This window comes from Triticum dicoccoides, chromosome 7B (genome assembly GCF_002162155.2).
Source record: "Triticum dicoccoides isolate Atlit2015 ecotype Zavitan chromosome 7B, WEW_v2.0, whole genome shotgun sequence".
NCBI classification, from domain to species: Eukaryota; Viridiplantae; Streptophyta; class Magnoliopsida; order Poales; family Poaceae; genus Triticum; species Triticum dicoccoides.
The window spans coordinates 702,026,304-702,047,215 of record NC_041393.1 but is presented as its reverse complement, the minus strand read 5'-3'; the positions used below and the strand labels follow the sequence as shown (position 1 = coordinate 702,047,215).

Below are 20,912 nucleotides of genomic sequence, written 5' to 3'. Positions count from 1 at the left end.
ATCAAAATGGATGTATCTAGAACTAGAATACATCTAGATACATCCATTTCAATGACAAGTATTTCCAGAGTACTTCCCAGGAACTATATGCACTGAATACAAAAACTGTAGTGGATGCTTTCCAGGAACTGAAATGAGAGATGCTACAAGAATGTCCGCACATTCAATTAAATGTGAATTAGGGGTACTGTACATGGTACTGCTTTGTTTTTCTAAACGCAGAATAAACTAATTTTTCGTCGCTGTTTGGATCTGCAGATTCTGGCTACGGTTTGTTGTACAAGTTCCACAAGGGTGCATGGTAAGTCAATCTGTTTGACAATCATATTTGTTTGCATTGACGGATGTGTTCCTGCAATGGTTCAAAACAAAGAAATTAGAGAATTTGACCTTGAAGAACTGAGTGAGATTTATTACTTTTGATGCGTCAGATTGATCGGCACCCTCCTGGTTCGCCGGACCACTCCTCGGAGAAGCCATCAGAGGCACGGATTCCTTTGCTGCACAATTCAAGAGAAGAAAAGAAGAACCCCTGTGCTTCGCCCAGGATTGTTGTGTGTGTTAAGACTGTAGGTCAACTCGACCGGCCGCCTGCTATGAGCATATTTTGCATTTTGGCGCGCTTTTGTGTATTCTGTGCATCTGTTTCGCGGGTGATTGTGATTATTTCCTTTCGTTCTGTGTTCAGTTTTAGGACGCCGATAACTACCACACGTGTGGTATATTCGACATGCGCCCACACACCATGTGTGGTGTGAGCAGGAGGCAGCCCACACGAGCTGTGTGTGGGCGGACATTAGAATTGCCCACACGTGTGGGCGCGGCTACTTCGTGCCACACGCCAACAACTACTACTCATCTTCACCCGCGCGTGTGGCACGAAGCAAAAATGCCCACACGTCCTAGCGCGGCTACCTTAAGTACACCGCGGGATGACGATTTAGTTGCCATCCCGGTTGGCAGATGTAGTTATGCGGGATGGCAAGTGTAGTTATAAAAACATGGCAACTCTATCTGTTTTGGTTAACTATAGTTGCTATGTCTAATTTATGGTAGTTGCCGCGTGTAATCAAACCGTAGTTGCCGTGTGTGATTAATTACTTGTCACATATGGTGAAACAGTAGTTGTCATGTGTGTTTACCTATTTGTCATGTGTGGTCCAACCATAGTTGTCATATATTGTTAATCACAGTCATGGTTTTGGGTACCGGGCGGAAAATTCGGATACCGCCCGGTATCCGCATTTCTCGCTACCCACAGGAAAGCTGTGTACCGAGCAAAAAAAATCGAATTATTTCGAAATTTTTGAATTTGAACGGCTACAATATAGTTAAGTAGGACGAAAACTCTTCTAAAATATGGAACTAGGTGTGGTCTGGTGGCAAATATGGTTATCCGTTGCCCGCGTAGACCCAAGGTTCAGTGCTTCTCTTTTTTGTTTAACCAATTCTTAAATTAAAAATTACAAAGAACCCAGCACCTCATGTACGAGGAGGAAAGACAAACGAGAACATGCCATTACACCAACAGCTTGTTTGTGTAATACTTGAGCTCAGCATTAATATATTCCTAGCTCAGAAAATTTTGAATTCAAATTACGTTTAAAAAATTCAAGCGGTTTTTGCTCGGAATTTTACGGTAACCGCGGTATCCGCGTTTCTCGCCCACCCTCGGAATTTTCATGGGATTCGGTAGCCAAAACATTGATCACAGTTGCCATGTTTGTTTATCTGGTTGCCACGTACGCGCAACTGCAGTTGCCATCTAGCAAAAAATCACAGTTGACATGTGTGTTTACCTAGTTGCCACGTTTGCCTAACTGTAGTTGTCATCCACAATGTAGGAGTGTTGTGTGGGCGAAAAACAGTTTGCCCACACGCGCATGAAGTATGTGGCTGGCTGTGTGGGCAAAAACTAGTTCACCCACACAGCGCAGTTGGCAAACAGCATGACGCGAGCGTGTGGAAAAACTCTCCAACGCCCACACACCAGCCCCGTCCTACGTGACACACCAAATCCACTTTTTCATGTCAAGATTCGTGCAAAAGGCACCGGACGACGATCGACGCGTGTGGGCGAGTTGGGGAACGCCTACACGTGTGGGCATTAGTGTTTCCGTAGTTTTAATGATGAGAGTATTATGGAAGGGAATCGGTATTATGGTCTGTATTTGTTTTTCTTTTTGGATAAGAAAATCTGGAGCAGGAGGGGGTGCGTGCACAGCCGTGCGATGGCTGCGTCGCACGGATGGTCGCACCATGCAGCCGCAGGCAAGCCCCGTCCCGTTTAGACTGCTAGGGATGGGAGAGGATTGATGGGGATTTAATCAACTGCAAGTAAAAAAAATCCCCTAAATCCGCTCCAATCCCCTTGGGAGGGGATTAACTCAAGAAGGCCTAGGTGTGTCTTACTCCCAAATTGATTTTCTTGTCCCTTGGGTCTTTCGATTCATCATTTGTATCCTATTTATTAAGACGTATCACATCTGCAACATCTTAATGCGCTTGGTGAATAAGATGTATAACTTCTTCTGACTTCCATCAGTTAAATTTGAGAGCGATAGCGATGGACTCCATGTCGACACTCGTCATGGACGGCAGCAGGAAAACATACATGGACCAATACATGAAGTGCAAGCAAGGGCACAACTAGAGATCTACATTGATGGCACATGTCTTGTATCATCCAATCCAGGCTTCAACGACTCAGATGAAGCACTTATACATCACAACGTGTGATCTTCTCTTGTCGAATGTCATTTCCGATTACCTTAAACTCTCGTGTTCAGAGGGTTCCTATCAGAAGGGTATAATCGAGTAAATAGCATAAAACTACTACTTTACAGGCTTCCAAAAAACTACCGGTTTTTAATTTTTCTCAGATAACTACCAAGTGGGTGGTTGGCTATTTCAAAAAATCCAAAACATCTAGTGCTTTACAATTGATCCTGATAATGAAAATTGGGACCCGCACGTAAGAAAACTGATTGTTTGACCATCTTTTTGACCGTTAACTGACATATGGGGTCCACATGTCAGCTCTCTTCCTCATCTCCTGCCACTCTTCTTCCCCAGGAGATCGATGGAGTGCCGGCCGCCGCTCCTTCCACCAGTGCCGGTCGCCCCTCCTTGCACCTCGTCGGCGTCGGACGGCCGCTCCTCTGCCTCCACTACTGCCCCCTCTCCCTGGAACCTCTTCTCCTCACCGTCCGCGTCGGGAGGCAGAAGCAAGGTCGGGGTGCTCCTGCACGAGCTGCCTGCGAGGCCACCGTGCTCCGCGTCCATGGCGTCGGTGGCGGCGCTGATGCCGGGCAGGGGAGAGACGCGCTCGTGGGGTTGCTCTGGTGATCCAGCCACGCGCCATCCTTTCCCAGCTCGAATCCCCTCCGTAGTTGTGGTCAACGCTCGGGTCCGAGCTCCCGAGGTCGGCCGCCATGACTAGGCTCAATCTCGAGCTCGAGCTCCTGCCTCATGAGCTTCCTGGCCTACACTTTCCATGCCCGCAAGCCCGCCTTCTGAGCCCAGCCGCAACGGCCATCGCCGGTGAGCGGTCCTGCCCCCTGGCACCCGTGCGGAAGGGAGCTCCACGGCGGCGCCATGGCTGCTGGTGGCGACGGAAGGGAGCACCACGTGCTGCCCGTGACAGAAGGGAGCTCCACAGCGGCGCCATGGCTGCTGGCCGGCAACCCTCACTACGGCTGCTGGCGCACGGCCACGGGAGGGACCCGATTGCTTTTTTCGAAAGTTTACAGGGACCTGATTGCGTTTTTAAAAAGTTTGCAGACACTGACATGTGGGACCCACATGTCAGTTAACGGTCAAACAAACGGTCAAATAGGCGGATCGTTTAGGTGTGGACCCGACCTGTGTCATAAACCTGTTTAATTTTTTAACAACGAAGATTTTGGGATTTTTGAAACAGCCGACCACCCACTTAGTAGTTATCTGAGAAAAATAAAAAACGAGTAGTTTTTTGGAACCCTAACCTGTAAAGTAGTAGTTTTATGCTATTTACTCGATATAATCATATAATAAATTTTGACCAGAGGGACACACACAACTACAATTAAGAAAGCGGTGATTGCTCTTAAACCCCATGGGACTGGACTATAGCCGACCATCAAACTCAGACTCCACCAGTCTACCACCCAGTGAAAATCAAGGAAGAGAATGGTGTCCTGCCGAGCTAGCAGAGGTCTGTAATATCTCATCTCTCTTCCTGATTACTAGTTGTGGGTTTTTAACAATCATCTATATATTTTGGCTTGTGTCTTGCTGTAGGCTTGGTATCATATATGTTGTTTCAAAAATAAATTCAAAATACTTTAGAGCTTAGAACTATATACTCCCCTGTTGCAGAATATAGCCCACATGAGTCTTGTTTTAAGTCAAAATGTATATTTTAAAAGAATTCATTTGGTATTGTGAATTTTAATATTTTTTCTAGTGGGAAGTCCACATTTCAACCCTAAACTGTAACAAATGTGACCCTGAATTTTGAAACTGTCTAAGTTTAGAACTCTGCTGTGAAAATGGGTCAAGTTCCAATGCTTTCTTGACACTTCCATTTTTCAGCAAATTTTGACCAAAAAAGGTGCTGAAGTTGTATTTTGCACGTAACTGTTTATTCTTTTTGGTAAAAGGGTTGGAACTTTACCAGAACGATCATCATGGTAGTTTTGATTTTACATAATTTTTTCATGGACATTTCATTTTTTTTGTCAAACATTGATCCCAAAAAAGGGGCTCAACGCGAGACCCTAGAGTTTCAACTCTCCGTTGGGGTCCGTGGAGTACTCCAGATTGTTGAATCTGATGATCTGACTTAGAGTGAAAGTCTCGACTTGGACGAGGTAGCCATTAGAGTCTGCAAGGAAGTTGGTAACGCCGAAAACGAACATCTGCCGCAACAAGAATACCTTGCCGGAACCGATATGAGTGCCAGTCCAGATTCCCATCGAGCTGTGACATTCACCTAGTAGGATCTGCATGGGCAATAACTGTCCGAGCTAATTCCGGCAGATCCCTTGTTAGAGTATCCTAGCTAGGCAACTTGGCACGATGGTAATAGGGGGAAGGTTTTACCCAGATTCCTTCTTGTGTATATTCCGTTGGGGTGTGTGTGCGCGCGCAAAATATAGGTAAAAGTACCAAGAGATTGTATCTTGTTTATCTACGAGCACAACCTACCGTTTATATAAAATACCAGTGGTCCTAGGGTTGCAAAACCTAGTTGGCTACATACGTAGCGGTCGAGTCCTCCACTGCTTCGTCTTCTTGTCTTGCACCTAAATCCTTCCGGGGTGTCTGCGTAATTCGTCATGGGCAGCCCAAAGTGGCCCAAAACGGAATCAACCTAAAAGGTACATGGCATGTCTTTTTTTATACACGTTTAACATTTTCTAAATACATGTTTAACAATTTTTTACAATATATTTCTTGTCTTGCATCATTCAAAATAAAAATACCGGACATTTTAAAAACTACTCACAGATTAAAAAAATGTATGAAACATTTTCATAAAATATTATACAGTGTTAAAAAAATCTTCTTGCAATTCACAAAAATGTTTCATACTATCCTGCAAAATGTAAGTTACATAATTTTTTTGCACAGTCCAAAAATATGATTTTGCAATTTTCGTCAAATATTTATACAATATAAAAAATTTGCACATTGTTTAAAAAATGTTTGGTGTCATTCAAAAAAGTTTTCAATCTGTATTTGACAAATCTTTATCACATATTGTTTGTATTTGAAAAAATGTTGATTATGTATTTAAAAAATGCTTAGATTCTATAAAAAGTGTATTAGATACCTAAAAATATTTACAATGTGTATGAAAATAATTAGATGTCAAAGCATACATTTTCAAAAAAATGTTTAATGCATACAAAAAATATTTCTGATGTATAAAAGAATGCACAATGCGTAGAAAGAGAAAACCAGAGAAAGAAACAAAGAACACCGAAGCATAAAAAGACGAAGAAACATAAAAAGGAAAGAGGAAAACCCGAAGAGAACTGGAGAAATGCTGAAGAAAACCATTGCAAAACAGCCCAAAACCGTAAAGAAAACGACAGAAAAAAGCCGTGCGGTAGCTACAGATTTGGAACGGACCACTGCCGCGCCAGAGCTGGGTGTGACCTAATTTGTTCTTCTCCGGCCGGCCGGTATCGTACGTGGTTCCATTACTTCTTTCATATTGTCAACTTTGTTGTTTCTTCAGGGCCATCTCAAAAAGCTACTCCTGATCGATGGCATGGCGGCCCGAGATTCAAGGTCGACCCGGAGGAGACTGACAGAAGAGGATTTTGATAGAAGTGTTCTTCGGTTTGGTTGGGATTAAACAGGATTGACAGAAAGTCCCCTAAATTCTCTCCAATCCCATTGGGAGGGGATTAACTTAACAAGGCCTAGGCGTGTCTTAGTTGCAAATTGTTTTCCTTGTACATCGGGGATGCTTTGATTCATCATTCTGTATCCTTAATGCTGAAAGAGATGCATCACATCTGCAACACATGCTTATTCAGAGTTCCATCAGATGAATGTGAGAGCGACGGACTCAATGTCTGACACTCACTTGCCGTGGACGGCGGGGGCAGGAGAACGTCTTGCCCGGCTCAAACATCGACGCAAGTGGGGCGGGGCGTGTCAAGGTCTCCGCTGCACTGGAGGTTTGTCGAAGCTGAAATAATCCCCTGAGGCTTGATCTAGAGCTCAACATCCAACTCGATCACACACCACCACCACACCTTGCGAAAACCAAAGCAGAGAAGGCCGTCGTGCCGTGCGCTGCTCCAGGCTCCGGCCGAGCAAGCTTGCAGAGGTGCGTATCAAGAATCTCATCTCTCCTCCTGATTACTACTAGTACTAGTGCTGAGCAATCATCTACTTCGGCTTGTGCCTTGCTGTGTAGAACTGATCGATGCTGATGTAGATTCTTAGTTGGATGGAACTTGCTGTGCTGAAACTGCATTATGCCTTACCCTTTGCAGGTGACAGACCTACTTGATGGGCACACGGCGATCACTGGTACCCAGCACGCTTGTGTTGCCAGCAGTACTGTTGCTGCTGTTCTATGGAGCTGGTTCATCATTCTATATCCTATATGCTGAAATATGCATCACATCTGCAACACATGCTTATTCAGACTTCCATCTCAAACAGTGAATTTGAGAGCGACGGAAGGACTCAATGTCGACACTCGCCGTGGCGGGGGCTGGAGACCGTCTTGCCCAGCTCAAACAGCGACGCAAGTGCCGGGAGACGAGTCAAGGTCTCCGCTGCACTGGAGATGCGGCCCAAGCGTGTGGATGTGACGGAGGCTGCACAAGTGTTCTTGAGCCCCTGAACGGCCTCCCCATGCGGCGAGATATGACTCGATTCCTCCTCTCCTTCCAACTCACCTTGCTCGTGGCGTGCACACCTCACGCCTTCCTTCTTCTCGATCCATCCCCGCCTACGCACGGCGTCCTTCCTTCGCCCGCCCCTCGAGCCCTCCACCAACGGCTGCCGTCGTGGTTGTCGTGCATCTTCCCCCCTCGTCGATGAGCAGCATGCACATCTCCTTCCCTCTCCCTCTCCCTCGCCCTCGCCCAAGTCCTAAGTCGCATGCGCACCCCGCACGCGGACGGACGACCATTGCCGACATATATAGAGATAATGATGCTCTTAGAAGCCATGACGAAGAGAACGAGAAGGAGGTCGTGGTGCTACGGATCAGTGATGTGGCGCAACTTAGGCCCTTGCTCGGTGGCCGGTGGGTATCCCTAGGGCATTTAATGACATGATGATGATGCTAAGTTCCCAAGAAAGGGAATTATCAAGTGATACAGGTTTCACACGGCTTTTACATTGCCCTATGTTGTACCGAGTTAAAGTTTCAAGTCCCAAGTCAGTTCCGTGAGATACAACGTTTACAATGGCCTATGTTGTACCAGAGTTAAAATTCCTTTGTTTTTGAGCAAACTTTCCAAGTCCCAAGTAAGTTCTGAGAGATACGGCGTTTACAATTAATGGCTGGATTCCAAATATATATGGTATAAGATTGACAAATCTGACTAGATTCTTCAATGCATGGCAATTCTTTGTCAACATTTCACTAGGCAAAAGAACAGATTTACTTTTCTTGTGCACGACTAGTGAACATTTTTTGTTTTGTTTTGCGAGGGAGATCAAGATATTACTCAGTTAGTGATAGCATTTTATTATTGTAATCATCATATATCTCACTTTGATTGATTTCTATGTATTTTTCACAGCCACGTCAACACTGGGATTGGGTAGCTAGACAAACTAAACCACACTAGCTAGCCTGGTTGGAGCTCTCATGTCTCATCATCACCAAACACATGTTGCAAGTATTACAAGCCTTGTAACTTGCAGACCTAATATGTACTCCTGGATTGGACTGCCCACTTCATCAGTACAAAGTCTAGTGTGGGACTGCTGGAAGATCGGCTTGACAACCGCCGACCACACGTGCTATGTATCAACTCTCAGCATGTGGCATGCTCCCTCTTTCCCAATCATTCATCTCCTTTGGCAATCCAAAAGGACCGTCGAGTCAGTTCGGACATAAAAAGATGTCTCTCTGATGGAAAGTCTGTTTGGACATAAAAAGATGCATACATATCATCAAGTTGTTTTGAGGGCACATGACAAACCAATTTTCTTAATATGATAAACAACAACCACGATCAATGTAGGCGACAAAGGGTCTCCCAATAGTAGGAGGGCATCATTGGAAACAAACACAAGATCAGCATGAGATCCGGATGTAAGTGCATATCATGGATGGTACACAGACCACATATATGTAGTTGGAATTTCAGGAATGAGGCGAGCATACACAACATATAACAAAAAGAACAAGACCGCTCCATGTGTGTGATGGGAAACGGCATACCGCTCAAGTCGGAACTACAAGCATAGACCAACAGAGATCCGGATGTAAGTGCATATCATGGATGGTACACATACATGAGTTAAACCTTGAAGCCATGGTTGTTCCTCATACCACTAGCCTTCTCAAACTTCCTTGTTTTGGCCAAGGTTCTCAAGACTGCTTCCACCTAGGCATATGGTCCTCATAACTCATGTGTGGCCTCCTTCCAAGACAGCCTCCGCCCTCCGGCGGGATCGTTTTTTACAGGGAAGTAACCTAGTGTCAACTCACTTGTTCTGCCGATCGCCCATAACCGGTCATCAGGCAGAGAGTAGTGGCAACCGACCAAGTAGTTGAACTGTAAATAGAACAAATGTAAAAATTTGAGAGGCACGATAACCTTCAGTTTTGAATAATCTCATTTCAACAACAATGCATGTAAGAGAAGTGGTGCTTGTAAGCATGAAAAATAGCAAACAACTAGCTTGCTCTAATCTACAGGAAATGCAAACAGTTAACTGGCTACTAACGACATTATTTCTTATAGTTTATACCACATACATGACTTATGCTCCAAGGCTAAACAAATGATGCATACAAACAGTTTTTGTATAACTGATGGTCGTTTCAACAAACAAAAATTTACTTAGCATCATAACACAAACCAAGGAACCGTTGTTACTTCACAATCCAATGATGATCCAACACAGTTATAGTTTACAAAACCAGCAAGGAGATATAATAATGGTTAACACTCACTCTTTTCCCTTGCTCAGTTTCCTAAGCTTGCATACATACATTTAGCATTGCATTACTTTCCGAAAGCGCACAAGGCACAACACACGTATTCCTAGTCTGGACACTACAGTAAATATTAATCATCTCTTCTATGACACAACAGTAACATCTTAAAAGTTAATTATTCCTATAGCTAATGTTCTTGGGAGGAGAATTTTGAACCACAACAAAAGAAAGAACATATTTGTGGTGAAGTAGGGATCAACCTTGTGCGGGGCGTCATCATGGTCGAGGTGGACGTCAGACTCGACGATGTCCTCCTCGTCAGCTTGGGCATGGGGTCCAGGTCATCGGCGGAGGGTGCCTGCTGCTGCTCCAAATCAAACAAACAAATAAGTCTAGCGGACTAAAAATGGTTGGTTATAGGTAACTAGTGAGTTGATGTATAGTATTTGAAAATAACTTGAAGCAATTATCATTGCATGAAAAAAGCAAATGATCTAGGTGAGGTAATTAACAACATAGATCACAATAGACACATCTATCACATGTGCTCCTATTGCTTCACTTGTCGAATTTCAGACTATTAGTAACACACACACACACACACACACACACACACACTTAAGCATTGACAAGTAACAAATTAAGCAAATCAACACTCCCCCTCACATCTACACTTATTTAGTCCTTAGACTTGGGATCGATATAGGCCGCATGATCTTTTTTTTTTGAACTCCAACAGTCAAGGTTTCTTGTTCCTAAGAAAAATGTTCCCGTAAATAAGCTAAGCAACATATAGCAAGTTTATTCGATTGCTTTACATTTATTACACACAGCAAAAAGATTTTATTGTTTTACACACAACATCAATATCTGATTTGATAGCTTGCATCAGTTATACACACATACCAATAACCTTGCAGCGGTTTGTAGGCAGGACAAGAAAGCATTGTTGCATCTGCATCAACTAAGTAACTCACTACAGTGGTCTGGCTACCAGCAGCAATACACCTTCCGGACATAGCCAACGCTAGCTAGAGGAGGAATCTATAATACATGGCGCAGCAGCAGAAGAAAAATATATATCTCCATGTAGCAGCCATCTGATTTGGAGCATATGACACATGGCACATGAGTTGCACCAGGCATCTAGTTTGATTAACAAATTCATTCAGGGGAAGCAAGCAAACAACAGTGAATTTACGATTTATGGATGCAGGAAAATTAATTTGCACGTCACAAGGTAGCTTTGCAATCCCTTATTAGATTAGATATTCCAAACTTGTGAGCCACATAGACACATATTGGAATGTGCTCTAGCATGCTTGAAGCAGAAAGAGCAAAAAAAGAAAGAAAGAAACCAAACCAAACAAGGAGAGTAAAGTGAGGAGTGGACCTTCCATGGGCGGGAGAAGTGCTAACTCGCCATGCGGGGAAGGAGCAGACTTCGCACATGCTATGAGTGCCGTCCATGGCTACAGGATGGCTACAGAGAAGAGAAGAGACGAGTCAGGGTCAGAGAAGAGATAGTAGAGAAAGGTAGCAGAGGGGTAGAACTGCAGCAACTCACCACCTATGCAGCAGCTTCTCCTTCCTTGGCCGTTGATGTCTACAAAAAAAAAGCATGAATCAGATGGGTATATGAAGAAAACAGAAAAATAAGAGAATGGTAGGAGAAATTTGTACCTTCATGGTGCTACATGGTGCGGTTGGATCAACCGGGACTTCCTCCTGGATTGTCACAAGATCAGGGGCTTTGGTCCTACATGGTGCGGTTGGATCCAAAAAATTCTGAAAAATGGGACTGCTAGTATCAAGTTGAACAATGGAACGGGCCCTTATTTCCAGAGTTATAAAGGGGTACGGCAGGGAGACCCACACTCGCCCTTTCTGTTCAATATGGCTGTAGAACCTCTGTCCAAAATGATTCGCAACACCCAAGAAGAAGGACTGCTAACAGGCCTTGCCCCGGACCTGATTAGTGGGGGTGTAGCTATTCTTCAATACGCCGATGACACGATCATCTGTCTTGAGCATAATAGAGAAGTTGCTATTAATCTCAAGCTGCTACTTTACATATTTGAACTCATGTCTGGGCTTAAAATAAATTTACTTAAGAGTGAAATACTCTGTGTAGGAGGGGATGATGACTTGTTAACCTTCTACTCTGATCTGTTTAGTTGTCAGATAGGGCACTTTCCTATGAAATATCTGGGAGTGCATGTAAGCTTCTCCACCCTTCGAGCTCTTGACTGGAGTTTTGTGGATGATAAATTCCTTAAATGTTGTGAGTCCTGGATTGATAATGCGGCTTCCTCTGGGGGAAGATTGACTCTCCTTAATTCTTCCCTTACAAGCATCATTTACTATTATATGTCTATGTTCATGCTCCCTAAAAAGATCATTGAGAAGTTGGACAAGCACAGAAAAAAGTTCTTTTGGCAGGAAACTAGTGGTTGCAAAAGATATCACTTGGTGAAATGGTCTAGAATTTGTAGATCCAAAAATAAAGGGGGATTAGGAGTTAAAGACCTGCATAAGCAAAATATCAGCCTCCTCACCAAATGGTGGTGGAAGCTGGAAACACAGCAAGGCCTGTGGCAAGATGTGGTTCGGGCCAAATATTTTAAGAATGATACGGTTTCCTCGGTGAAGTGTAAATTTGGGGATTCCCCCATTTGGAAGGCCATTTTAAAAAGTTAAAGAGATATACTTGGCAGGGAGAGAGGTGATCATGAAATCTGGAGATATTACTAGATTGTGGAGTGACACCATTCTGGGCGAGCCTCCTTTGCAAAATCGACTCCCGACTTTATTTGGCATTTGTAACTATCAAGAGATTACAGTGGCTGATTTTAGGAACTTTGAGGGCGATGATTTCTTTAGAAGACGGTTGTACCCTCCTCTTGTTAATCAATGGATCGAGCTGGGAGAGGTGGTGAAGTCCTGGCCTGTGTCAACGGAGCCTGGCCAGGTTTGTTGGGCACTTGGTAATAAGAAAAAATTCACTACTAAATCAGTCTATGTTTACCTGGAGAGGCAGTTGGCAGGATGTGACTACAGGTGGATCTGGAAAGCCAAGATACCCCTGAAAATTCAGATTTTCCTTTGGCAATTGTTTCAAGATGCCAGTCTGACTAGAGAGGTCATGAAAAAAAGAAAATGGACTGGAAATCCTAGATGCTCCTTTTGCAGAGACATTGAAACGTCTCAACATTTGTTCTTTACTTGTCTCGTGGCTCGGGTAATCTGGAGGTCGGTAGGCTATGTGCTGGGCACAGACTTATGCCCAAATAACATCTGGCAATATTTCTCCTGGTGTTATGTGTTCCTACCTGATGGAGCCAGGTTTTAAACATTTGTCCTGGCAGCCATATGTTGGGCTATTTGGAATAGCCGCAATCAGGCTAAGTTTGAACATAAGCAACTTAAAACACGGTTTAATATGGTATACTCTGCTTGTGGCTTTTTTACGTATTGGGCAGGCTTGATGACGGGTGCTGATCGGGAGGCAATGGAGCGTGGTGCCAGGATGCTCAAGTCGAATGCTTCTGCGATGATGAGGATTTGTGCAGCTCCAGTCAAGGCGACGATGGATTGAAGCTATCTTTTGATGGTGACGAGGCCTGCATCCCGGTCCGATCTGATGCCTTTTTATTGTGCATTACTTTCACTCCTGTGCGAGTGTATGCCTGCTCAACTGTGAGCCTTGCGTAAACTTGATGTTGATACTGTCGGTCCTTTTGCTACTTGTGGCTTTAGTTAGGAGTTGGGTGTCACCGGGTTTTTGCCCCGCAACGGGCTGCTCGATGACGAGTGCTCGTGGTGGGTTTCCCAGTGATGCTTTGAACTCACGCTCCCTTTCCTGTTTCCTTAAGTGTGTTAGGAGGTCAGGAGGTCTTTGCTCAGTTTGAGTTGGTTGGAGTATGTGGTGATCTGAACTATGTATTTCCATTATGATAAGTAATGGAAATGGGTTGCGCCCGGTTCAAAAAAAAACTTCTATGTACACAGTGAAAGCCATGTACAGGGATCTAGATGAATGGAGAACTAGACATAAAAGATTTTGATCCTAGCTAGTTTGATGTCCCTCGCCGTGACTTGCACCGGAAGCAAACGTTTGCTCCCACCGTGCAGTCCAATTTTAGGACAAAACCGGTTTTTTTTTGTTTCTCTGGCACCTGTCCAAGCATCTACCATTGCACAGAGCCTGACTGAGCGGTACCTGATCAAACTACTCCAACTCAATAAAAACTGATTTGAAGAGAGGGCATGTTTGAAACTTGACCGGTTTTGATAGCCCCGGGTTGTAATTAACTTAGACAATTTCAAAGTTCAGTTTTGATTCTTAGACATTTGTGGGAGTTCATGATTGAAATATGGACTCTTGTCTTCTATAAACATCATCAAACTTTACAAACACTGAAGATTGATGTTTGTCTTAATACAAAACTAATCCATAATGTTTTTTCCTTTTGCGAAAGGCAGAAAACAAATATTTCTTGATCCACATGCAAGAAGCATATAAATATAGGCAAACACAAAACCACGCACGTAGTTACAACTCTCTTTCATTTTGTGAACGAACATGTGGTTGGATGGTTAGAGGGATAGTGGTATCCCCAGCCCACCAGGGTTCAAGTCCTGGTGCTCGTATTATTTCTGGATTTATTTTAGGATTTTCGGCGATGCGTTTTCAGTGGGAGGAGACGTTTCCGTCGATGACGAGGCACCTACGGTAACTTCATAAATTTCAAGATGACATGCCGGTTCAGTCTCTCGGAGGTGCTCATAGGGGGCAAGGTGTGCGTGTGTGCGTTCATATGGGTGAGTGTATGCGCATATGTATGAGCGCTTCCGTCTGTACTGTTTTGGAGTGTACATATTTTCTCTTCCAGTGACTAGTCATGCTGTGTTGTTCTGTGTAGCTACTACTCCCTCCGTCCCACAATATAAAATGTTTTTGCAACGGAGGGATTATGTTTTTTTAGTTTTTGGAGAAGCATGATTACCATAATTTCATGCTAATATGCTATACCAAAGAATTATCTTAGTTCAACAATTCTTCCTCTGTTTTATAGCTGCGAGGGAGCATTGCTTGCATCTGGATCGGCTGATTGCACTGTTAAACTCTGGGATGTTGCGTCCAGCACAAAGGCCCTGAAGATGGATGACACGTAAGTTGGTTGGCTCCCTTGTAAAAGGCTGCTTTGGTTTGCCTTACTCTAGTTGTTAAATATCATTTATTTTTGTGAAACAGCAAGGCTGGTTCTACGAACCGACTGAGGTTGCTGAAAGCTCTCCCTACAAATTCGACTCCTGTTTATAACTTGCGGGTGAGAAATGTAGAAATTATAGGATGGCTAATAATTCTGTTGTTGTATTGATCTGACCCAGGTGTGGGATATATATAGAGTACAATATGTGAGAGAGACTTGGAGTAGGGGACAAGTTGTACATGGTTTAAACCAATCCTATCTCTAACTCCTAATCTCTAACTTAAACATAATTATACTTCTAACATTCCCCTTCAGTCATAGCGGGAGTGAAGCGGACGAGTACGACCGGATTTGAAGTCTTGCGCTTTCGTCGTCTTCTCCGCCGCGCCATCAGCAACTGCGTCTCTGATGGATTGGCACCTAGGGCGGTGACTGCGTCCCCTTCTGGTGCCTTCATGCCTTCTCCTCTATTCCCTCCCGCAGTCACAGCGGAAGTGGCGTGGACGCTAGTGATGACGCGGACGCTGTTGACTGGAGCTGTTGCCGATGAGTTGCACTAGACGTAGCCGTGTGGTCGATGTCGAGGTAGCCGGTCAGGGTGATGTAGCCATGGTCGATGGTGTGGTCGTTGCGGATGATGAAGCCGCACAAAGCCGAAGGCGCAAAAAAAATGCGCTATGACGGGGCTGCAGACGTGGACGATACACCTTGCGGATGTCAGAGGATGCCGTCGGCGATGAGTCCGCCGGTTTTGCCAAGACCGGAAGAAGCCCATCGAGCACACATCGGTTTTGCCAGAACCGTGTGGCCATTTAGGGTCGTCACTGTAGTGACGCCGTGTCGATGAAGTTGTGTTGTCGTGGATGACGCGGTCGATGCCGTCGTCATGGTCGCGTCTTGCAGAAAAAATCTGTCAGAGGACGCTAGTTGTCCATCCTGTGGACGGTGGCGGTGTGTCGACGATGAAGTTGGTGAAGACCATGTTGATGAAGACCTTGGCGATGAAGTGTCGGCGGTGCAGCGACATGTCGACAATGATGCGTCGTTTGGAGGCGTCCCTCGTGGCGACGGGGTGTCGATGCCGTGTCGTGCTGAAGAAGTCGATGAAGAATTGCATCTCGTTTCACACCGGCCTGGCGTGTGAACAATGCATATTGAGGTCGCTTCTCGTAGGTGTGGTCGATGAAGTATGTTGGCTCACAGACGGGCTAGTCGTACAGGTCGATGAAGTGGCACAGGGTCGATGCAGAGGTGTCGATCGATTGTGTAGATGTCGATGCAATTGCAGCAGGCCGGCTCGGTGCAGATGTGTTCGGCTTGGTGTAGTTCGGCTTGTTGGCGCAGTCGCTAAAACTGAAGAAGTCGATGTAGCGACTCGAGTCACAGCTGACGACGGGAGATCTGATCGATCGCCATTGAAGCCGCCGGTGCGTCTGTAGACGCGTAGGTGTAAGCTCGACGCATCGCTCGATGTAGTTCGCTCGGACGGCTCGTGTCTGGTTCAGAAGGCTCGGTGTAGGTCGCTCGGTGCTCCGGTCGCTGATGATGCCGGTGAGGTACCCTCCCGTGATCAGAGACATGGCGCCTCGTGCAACGTAACCTCTCGCTGGAGTCCGGTGCTGATGCGTGCTGGTGGAGCTCGATTGCTGGTACTGGCCTCCAGGAGTTGTGCGTCGTACCATGGGCACGTGCATATCGAGAGAACGCTGCTGTTGGTGGCGGCCGCTTGATGCACTCCTGTGCGCCGGAACGGAGCCCTTGCATGTGCGAGGAGTCCCTGGCCTGAAGTTGATGTCGTGCTGTTGGAGAAGCCGGTTCGATTAGATCGTACTCACCACCAGATCGGATAGCCGCCTCCATGCGTGCGCATTGGTGGCTGGGTGCCCGTGCGGACCGGGCGAGTAGCCGGTATTGCCGCCGTCCGGATGCGCGCGAGGCGTCCGCTGGTGGACGCCGGCTCGAAGCAGCCGCTTTGGCCGGGTCGCCTCTTCTTCGCTTAGCGCCTGGTGTCGTTGACTCGTGCTGATGCGATCTACGTTGCCTGCGCCTGAGCTGGATGGAGTCTGCGCCGCCGCGCGGCGTCGCTGATTGAAGCCGGCACTGGTAGAAAAAGAGGCTTCCGTCCAGCCCCATTAGTCGCGAAACTGTAGGAACCGCGACTAATGAAGTCTTTAGTCGCGGTTCGGCAAACGAACCGCGACCAAAGGCTTGGGCCAGGGCGCTCGGTGGCCAGCTGGTGCACGTGAGGGGCTTTAGTCGCGGTTGGCCAGGCCAACCGCGACTAAAGGTGCCCAAAGGCCTTTAGTCGCGGTTGGCCTGGCCAACCGCGACTAAAGCTCCTCCTCTATATATACCAGTTCAGCGCACTCACTTAGCCATTTGGTGCCACTTCTCTTCACAAGGGGGTGTAGGTTTGCTTTTGGTTCCTCTTATTCACACAAGGTGTTTGATGAAATGCCCAACAGCGTGAAACAAACATGATATGAAGTGTTGGAGCCACACTTGAGGTTCCTCCTCGATCGCGGTTAGCAACTTGAACCTTTCATGCATTTGTGTCATTGATAAAATATGCATGTGTGTTGTTCATTGTTTAATTTCTATTGTTTATAGCTAGTTAGTTTAACAAATGCATGATGGTTAATTATATATTTTATATTATAATAATGCAGATGAATCGGCAATGGATGTACGGTAACCGACTCTCCCGCGAGTTCACTACGGGTTTGAAAGATTTCCTCGTAGTGGCTAATGCGAACAAGCAGAAGGGTTTTGTTATCTGTCCATGTGTTGACTGTAAGAATCAGAAGGGTTACTCTTCCTCAAGAGAAGTTCACCTGCACCTGCTTCGGCACGGTTTCATGCCAAGCTATAATTGTTGGACCAAGCATGGAGAAAGAGGGGTTATAATGGAAGAAGATGAAGAAGGGGATGATTTCATCGATGAAAGCTATCTTGCTCATTTCGGTGATACTTTCATGGAGGATGCTGAAGGTGAAGGGGAAGGTGAAGGGGAAGGTGAAGGGGAAGGTGAAGGTGAAGGTGAAGGTGAAGGTGAAGAAGAGGCACGTGATGAGACCGTTGATGATCTTGGTCGGACCATTGCTGATGCACGGAGACGCTGCAAAACTGAAAAGGAGAGGGAGAATTTGGATCGCATGTTAGAGGATCACAGAAAGTCGTTGTACCCCGGATGCGATGATGGTCTGAAAAAGCTGGGCTGCACACTGGATTTGCTGAAATGGAAGGCACAGGCAGGTGTAGCTGACTCGGCATTTGAAAACTTGCTGAAAATGTTGAAGAATATGTTTCCAAAGAATAACGAGTTGCCCGCCAGTACGTACGAAGCAAAGAAGGTTGTCTACCTCTAGGTTTAGAGGTTCTGAAGATACATGCATGCATCAACGACTGCATCCTCTACCGCGGTGAATACGAGAATTTGAATGAATGCCCGGTATGCACTGCATTGCGTTATAAGATTAGAGGCGATGACCCTGGTGACGATGTTGAGGGCGAGAAACCCAGGAAGAGGGTTCCCGCCAAGGTGATGTGGTATGCTCCTATAATACCACGGTTGAAACGTCTGTTCAGGAACAAAGAGCATGGCAAGTTGTTGCGATGGCACAAAGAGGACCGTAAGTCGGACGGGGAGTTGAGACACACCACAGATGGAACGCAATGGAGAAAGATCGACAGAGAGTTCAAAGATTTTGCAGCTGACGCAAGGAACATAAGATTTGGTCTAAGTACATATGGCATGAATCCTTTTGGCGAGCAGAGCTCCAGCCATAGCACCTGGCCCGTGACTCTATGCATCTACAACCTTCCTCCTTGGTTGTGCATGAAGCGGAAGTTCATTATGATGCCAGTGCTCATCCAAGGTCCGAAGCAACCCGGCAACGACATCGATGTGTACCTAAGGCCATTAGTTGATGAACTTTTACAGCTGTGGGGCAGACCTGGTGTCCGTGTGTGGGATGAGCACAAAAAAGAGGAATTTAACCTACGAGCGTTGCTTTTCGTAACCATCAACGATTGGCCTGCTCTTAGTAACCTTTCGGGACTGTCAAATAAGGGATACAATGCATGCACGCACTGCTTACATGAGACTGAAAGTGTACATTTGCCAAATTGTAAGAAGAACGTGTACCTTGGGCATCGTCGATTTCTTCCGAAAATTCATCTAGTAAGAAAGAAAGGCAAGCATTACAACGGCAAGGCAGATCACCGGCCGAAGCCTGCGGAACGCACTGGTGCTGAGGTATTTGATATGGTCAAGGATTTGAAAGTCATCTTTGGAAAGGGTCCTGGCGGACAATCAGTTCCGAAGGGAGCTGACGGGCACGCAGCCATGTGGAAGAAGAAATCTATATTCTGGGAGCTAGAATATTGGAAAGTCCTAGAAGTCCGCTCTGCAATCGACGTGATGCACGTTACGAAGAATATTTGCGTGAACCTCCTAAGCTTCTTGGGCGTGTATGGGAAGACAAATGATACAAAGGAAGCACGGCAGGACCAGCAACGTTTGAAAGACCCTGATGACCGGCATCCGGAATGGTTTCAAGGTCGTGCCAGCTACGCTCTGACCAAAGAAGAGAAGGTCATCTTTTTTGAATGCCTGAGCAGTACGAAGGTCCCGTCTGGATTCTCGTCCAATATAAAGGGAATAATAAACATGGCAGAGAAAAAGTTCCAAAACCTGAAGTCTCACGACTGCCACGTGATTATGACGCAATTGCTTCCGATTGCTTTGAGGGGGCTCCTGCCGGAAAATGTTCGAGTAGCCATTGTGAAGCTATGTGTATTCCTCAATGCAATCTCTCAGAAGGTAATCAATCCAGAAGATCTACCACGGTTACAGAACGATGTGATCCAATGTCTTGTCAGTTTCGAGTTGGTGTTCCCGCCATCCTTCTTCAATATTATGACGCACCTCTTGGTTCACCTAGTCGAAGAGATTTTCATTCTCGGTCCTGTATTTCTACACAATATGTTCCCCTTCGAGAGGTTCATGGGAGTATTAAAGAAATATGTTTGTAACCGTGCTAGGCCAGAAGGAAGCATCGCCAAGGGCTATGGAAATGAGGAGGTAATTGAGTTTTGTGTTGACTTTGTTCCTGACCTTAAGCCGATTGGTCTTCCTCGATCGCGGCACGAGGGGAGACTAATTGGAAAAGGCACGATCGGAAGGAAATCAACGACATGTATGGACGGCCATTCTCTGACTGAAGCACACCACACTGTACTGACCAATTCTAGCTTGGTGGCTCCGTACTTTGAGAAACACAAGAATATTTTACGCTCGGACAACCCGGGGAAGCCTGAATCCTGGATTAGGAAGGCCCACATGGAGACTTTCGGCAGTTGGTTGAGAAAACATTTAATGAATGACAATGATGTTGTAGATCAGCTGTACATGTTGGCCAAGACACCATCTTCGACTATAACGACTTTCCAAGGGTACGAGATAAATGGGAATACATTTTACACGATCGCCCAAGATAAAAAGAGCACCAACCAAAACAGTGGAGTCCGCTTTGATGCAACAACCGAGAATGGGCAAAAGGTCACATATTATGGTTACATAGAGGAGATATGGGAACTTGACTATGGACCCTCCTTTAAGGTCCCTTTGTTCCGGTGCAAATGGTTCAAGCTAACAGGAGGTGGGGTAAAGGTGGACCAGCAATACGGAATGACAATGGTGGATTTCAACAATCTTGGTTACCTTGACGAACCATTCGTCCTAGCGAAAGATGTCGCTCAGGTTTTCTATGTGAAGGACATGAGTAGCAAACCGAGGAAACGGAAAGATAAGAAAACGATCAGTACATCATGCGATGATCCAAAGCGCCACATTGTTCTTTCAGGGAAAAGAAACATCATGGGAGTGGAGGACAAGACAGACATGTCAGAAGATTATAATATGTTTGCTGAAATTCCGCCCTTCAAAGTGAACACCGACCCAAGCATTAAGTTAAATGATGAGGATGCTCCATGGATACGGCACAATCGTAAGCAAGCAGGGACACAAGGGAAGAAATGATGTGTAATAATTTATTGTA

General features: G+C 45.7%; 1 pseudogene; it reads left to right on the top strand.

Annotated features, from left to right (window-relative positions):
- Window positions 1-14,352: 14,352 nt before the first annotated feature.
- Window positions 14,353-20,912, top strand: part of LOC119339450 — an 18,206-nt pseudogene continuing 11,646 nt past the window's right edge.